Source organism: Sander vitreus, chromosome 8 (genome assembly GCF_031162955.1).
Source record: "Sander vitreus isolate 19-12246 chromosome 8, sanVit1, whole genome shotgun sequence".
In the NCBI taxonomy this organism is placed as follows: Eukaryota; Metazoa; Chordata; class Actinopteri; order Perciformes; family Percidae; genus Sander; species Sander vitreus.
The window spans coordinates 22857670-22863675 of record NC_135862.1 but is presented as its reverse complement, the minus strand read 5'-3'; positions in this window follow the sequence as shown (position 1 = coordinate 22863675).

The following is a 6006-nucleotide window of genomic DNA, read 5'->3' as shown; positions in this document are numbered from 1 at the left end:
TCCTGGTTGCGGATGTGACGATTTTAGACGAGAGGGAGGAATGAGGGAGAAGGTGCTTACACTCTACGTTACGTTACACACTTTCACTGGCAATCATAACCACGCCCTAAAACACCCCCTGCTTTATAGCAGATTTTAAAATCAACGAGACCATAATTCAAAAAATTAACATCATTCTGTGTTGCAGAAGACTTAAAACTAGCGATTGAGACCATAAAGTCATTATGAAAATGTTTACTGAGGTAATAAATCAAAGTGAGAAGTGGCTCACTTTCTTATAGACTTCTACAGAAACCGACCTCCTTTTGCAATCGCATGTGTCGCCCCCTGCTGGAATTCAGATAGAATGCTGCAGGTTTAAGGCACTTCCGCATTTGCAGCACTTCACCGAACCAGATGCGTTGTCCATTAATATTAACAGTCTATGGTTATAACTCACGCCTGGTTGCTCTGAGCTCTGATTGGAGAGAGGAGAGAAGGGAAAATAAGGGGAACGGCGAGAGGGTGGTAGGGGAGCTTGCTGAGAAACAGGCCTTTGATCACAGAGTGACGAATTACCAGCTCAATGCCCACTGCTGTGGGGCCCCAACCCCAAAGCACCATGGGAAATGTTCATATTCAAATATCAACCTCTTCCTCGCTACACAGCTCTGATTCATTTATTGGCATTCACATAGACAGAAATACACACACATAGGCCACACGACAAACACAAATTAATAAATGTCTTTGTTATGTTGCCTTGCCTTGGGTGAACTCTTGTTTGAGTCACTGCTGAGGAGCTATGGGACTGTGACACACAGTGACATAGGGGATACCAGTCTGCACACACACACACACACACACACACACACACACACACACACACACACACACACACACACACACAGCCAGCACTGACACAATAACAGTGGAAATGTGAAACATAGTTGCATAAAATAGAACATCTTCTGAAGCATGAAGGTAACTTGTTTGGGAGTCTGACTGGACGACATGGAGGGAGACATTCAAATTCAAAGTGGAAAATGTTGTGAAGCAACGTGATTCACCTTTAAATGAATCCACTGAAACATACAGGGCATAGCCTTAAAACACACTGAAACATCATGAGAATGAATGTGCAGGTAATAGAAAAATTCTAAGCAGTAAATGGTTGTGTACCTCCCTGCCCTCTCGAGCATGTCTGAAGCCTACCCTGCTGGCTGATACAGAGGTGTGTGTGTGTGTGTGTGTGTGTGTGTGTGTATGTGTGTGTGTGTGTGTGTGTGTGTGTGTGTGGGCTGATGGGGGTTTCCCACCTGCTATGGAGGGAGGGAGGAAATATGAGCGTGGAATGAGCATAGCTTTGATCGTTTCTAATCCTAAGGGGGGTGGGGGGGGGCACCTCAGCATGTCAGCAGGGGAAGGCCAAATCCAGCATGTAGGGACTGTTGGTGCATGTTGTGTGCAACAGCTTAACTACTCACAATTATATTGATTATTTATGTGTTTGTGATGGTGCTGTTTTTGGAAGAAGAAGGTGAAGAGTGATCCATCCTCCATAACATTTGATGGGGCGACAAACTACCTTCTATTGCTAAAGTGCCCTTAGGACCCAGCATGTTCTGTAAATGTCAGTTGGGAGCAGAAAGTGCTGGCTTCCGTCTTTGTTTCCCTGTGGATAATTTAATTGAGAAAGTCTCATTAAATACCAGTGCTAGTGGCGCCTGGGCTTCGACACATGCTGAGCCTGACCTTTCCTCATAAGAACAATTAACATGACTGGATGCTCGTTTAATCAGACGGCCATTTTTTTATCATTATCTTAATGGCTACCCATATTTCATGGTTAAAGTCAAACCCTGTTACTCAAGTAGTGGCCTTGGGTGCAGTAAGAGGTGCACAGGGTTAAATGAGCACTCTGATTGGCTACAGCAATGAGAGGCTTTAACACATCTCAAAGCGACCATAGAAGACAGAAAGTAGATGTTAAATAAGAGGGAGAGAAGAAAGTTTTATTGTATCCACTCATTACTCCACTCAGTCATACACAAAGCTTTTTCATGAAGATTCAATGTAACAATGACTCAAGTGCAGTGTGTATAAACAGATACTTCCACTCAGAAACAAGCTTATTTTCCTCTGAATTATCATGTAGGGCTCTCAGAAGTGAGTGTGTTTGCATGCAAATTGTTGCCATCATTTTGCCCATTATCTGCCATGAGGCCCATGGTAATGGGGATAGAGTGGCCACCTTTGAAGTGATTACATACATTTTCAGAGACTGACCTTTGAAGATGCAGTGCTCTCAGGGGATATAGTGTGTGTGTGTGTGTGTGTGTGTGTGTGTGTGTGTGTGTGTGTGCACATGAGAGAGGAAGCACAAAGCAGATCGAAAGAGGAAAAGAGTTGTCTGTGCAAATACGTATATGAAATTGTACGAGGCACACAGATGCGGGTTTGGTATTCTACCCACAGGTAGAGATTGCAAGGCCATGCTAAAACAGTCCAAGCTACCTTGGGACAGCTCCAGCTCTCACTTTTACATTACATGTCATTCACAGTCCTGTACACTGCGAGACACTGCTGGGCACTCAGAGGGGTGGTTAAAATTGGAACACATTCATCTCAATCCCCTGCTTGCCAACACTAATGGATGTTAGCCTGTTTTGGAGAGACAATGAAATCAAAGAAACACCCCTGTGGTGTATGTGGACATGAGTGAAAAATATAAACACATTTCATTTAATCCCTTTGTGCTACCGCATGTATTATGCATGATTTGAATTCAACAGCAGCCTTTTTTTTTGCCTTGAAAGCAAAGCTCACTTCCCACCATTGTTTCATAGTAGCCCTGACCAGTTCACTGCAATCAGTTCGGAGAACAGAATTGCTTTTCATTCTGCTCCATCTCCACAGTGTCTGCCCTTTGTTATAAGCCCCATGTCCAATTTCCTCTACTACAAATAAAGGATGCATCAAAAATGCAAAAAGGAGGATTAAACAGACTCCTCGGCTACCTACAGCAATGTAGCTGCCTAGCTGGAAATGGAATAAAAGTGATTCTGAAGCTCCTTGAATGCAACATAACCTACCTCATGCCTAGTTTACAGTTTTTATTTCTCTGCTTTTTCAAACGGCAGTTGACACACTATTTATTATGCTTCTCTCTCCCCTCTGTCTTTTTCTGCAGAAAAATATCACCCCTCGAGACCACACCTTTATTCTCTCCCTTAAAAAGGAGAACGTAAATCACAAACATAACATACTGAAATATCTACTCTGCCAATATGCCGCCCCAGTTTAGGAGAAATCCATCAAAAACCTTAATTTCTTCTTTTATTTCTTCTCTTGTGGCGTATACTTTTAAAAACGAAGTGAACAGATGGCTATTGGGAGTTTGTGGGCTACAGTACTAGCCATCCAGAAATGCTATCTAATATTATAGTGTATTGATTGTAGTCTCTTAGCAGCATTATCGAGAGCAATGTCTGGATTTCAATGCAGACGAAGTGCTGAAGTGTTTTGTGATTCTGCACAGATAGAAGGTTCAGCCTTTCCCCCTGCTCAACAGAGGTCATTAGCACATCTGCCATAACTGCAAGTGTTGGTTCTATATGTGTGGTTGCCTCAGAGTACAATTGTAGCAGCACCAAAGAAGTGACAGACATATCAACAGGAAACTGAGAGGTGTTAGTGGCTATGACAGAGACGAGGACGAACAGTTTCAAAATAAATTCATGTTGTCATTTTTCTTTATAATCAGTTTTAAGAAACTTCCAGTTGAGAGGAGATTTTAGTTCAGAGAAAGACTTTTTTGAAAATACAAAAGAGCGCATGTTTCGTTAATGTCTTATCATCACTGAATCCAATTAGGACCTGATTATTAAGCCGCTTGTCATCTTGATTAAGCAGTCACCACAGGGAGTCTGCTGAAAAAAACGTGTGTAGGCGGGAAGTACAAGGACGGACAGTAATACAACATGTCAGTAAAGAACTAAATGGACAAAGTCACGTTTACTGTACAAATTGTTACTGACATTGACATTCCTGTATCTATATTTTCTCTATAGTTCTTCCATTTCCCTATTTAAACCGTGAATTAATTTAGAATCTCATTGCTTCCAACAAAGAAATCTTGTGAAAAACAGCCGTTGTACGCCACATCTGTAAAGTCAGTATTCTGTTTTTATCGTGTAGCCCACAGTAAAGTGACACTTTGACTACACTAGAGGGATTCACCAGATTTCGTAGAAAAAGGGTTACGATGTATATATTTGTCTCCACACACGCTCCGCTCTCTAAGCGGTACAGACCGCAGAGGACAATGCTTTCGCCCCCCTCCCATGACCCCATCATGTCACAAAGCCATGGACCTTGTCTCAGACTTCTTGATCTCACACAATAGCAGTGCAGGACAACTTTACACACAGCACCTGGCAGGGAGCAGGCCTCTCGCAAGAAATGAATGAGCAACCCATGATTTCTGAGCTGAAAATGGTTGGGATAGAGAATGATACTCCAAAACAATAGCTTCCTATATTGCTTACCAAAACGTTTTTTTTTATGACCATCTTTGAGCCCACTTCTACGACTACAAAAAAATGCTCTACTCTACTCTTGGCAGCAACTCATACAACCTTGAAGATGAAAACACCTTCGTTGTTATACTTCATTAGACACTGAGAAAATGTGTCCTCTGTATTTGACCAACAGTGGGCAGTTGTGCTGCAGCCCCAAGGAACTAAGTCAAGGTCTAACGCCAGTCCGTTAGTCAAGGGTAATGTGTGCATTCCCAGTACATTACATTACAGTGTATTTTGCAGTGGGAGGGAAACTCCATTAACAAAGCCCCCCCCAAGGTGGAGTTTGAAGCCAGGACCTACTTGCCTCAACTTAGCCAACTTGCCAGGTTTTGGCCTGTTAATTCGATTAAATTCTTGTGCTTTTATTGGTCGTCTTTAGGATTGCCTCCCTTCTCCACTGACCTTGCAAGTGAGGGAAATTGTGCCAGGGCCCCAACTCGACAGCAACTCCTGAAACAAAAATATCTTTTACGGATTTATGGAGATTTATTCTCCGTAAATCTCACCAAGGTGGTGCCAAGCCTTCCTTTTTAATAAATCATTTTGAGTGTTTTATATAAAAATTATCAATTGATTCCACTGGTTAAAAAAAACAAATAATAATAATAATCACGTATACTATATTTATACTGTACAGTATCTGTAGTATAATTAGGCAAACCCAATGACGACAGCAGTACAATTTGATGTTAGACTCTGTCCCTGACAAAACTGCTAATGCTATCCATCTCATCAAACATGGAGGTGTGTATCTAATCGTGTAGCCTTGGGGCAGACCTGGAGGCCAGACGGAGGCACCCGTCCTCACCTCGGGCCAGGCCAGAGCAATTACTACTGCTGCTTCACACACAGACCTGTGTCACCAACGCAATTAACAAGCTCCGGAGGAGCCTGGGCAACCAGAAAGGGACAGACTGTGTACACAGCATGAATGATGAGAGGCATGAGCAAGGATGGGGGAGTGAGGGAGAGATGGAGGGGAAAACATGAGTGACGAGTGGTTCAAGCCGGGTTGCCAGGTTTTTGTGAACAGTTAGTGTGTGGGCGGGTGTCAAACTCTGCGAAAATAAACATCCTAAATACACAACATTTTTAGATATCATACGCATGCAGACATATTTGTGTCAACCAAGAAATGTAATATTTTGTTTTGATATTACAATATAGACAAAATATTATTTCCTCTGTCACTATCCTTTGGGCAGAGATTTTGGAGAGTGCCGCCTACTTTTCCACATTCTACATTCGTCCTTGTTGCGAGGATGATTCATCACAGCTGTGACAAATAGAGTATAATGTGTTACAGCTCCCAGAAGGAACAGCCGTAGGTGTTATCTAGGCGGAATGTTTATTTTATTCAGAGGCACGTTCCATTATCAGCTGGAGGAAACCAAGCATCCCTCCTTTCCACTGCATCAACGCCATCCTGATCCCCATCTTT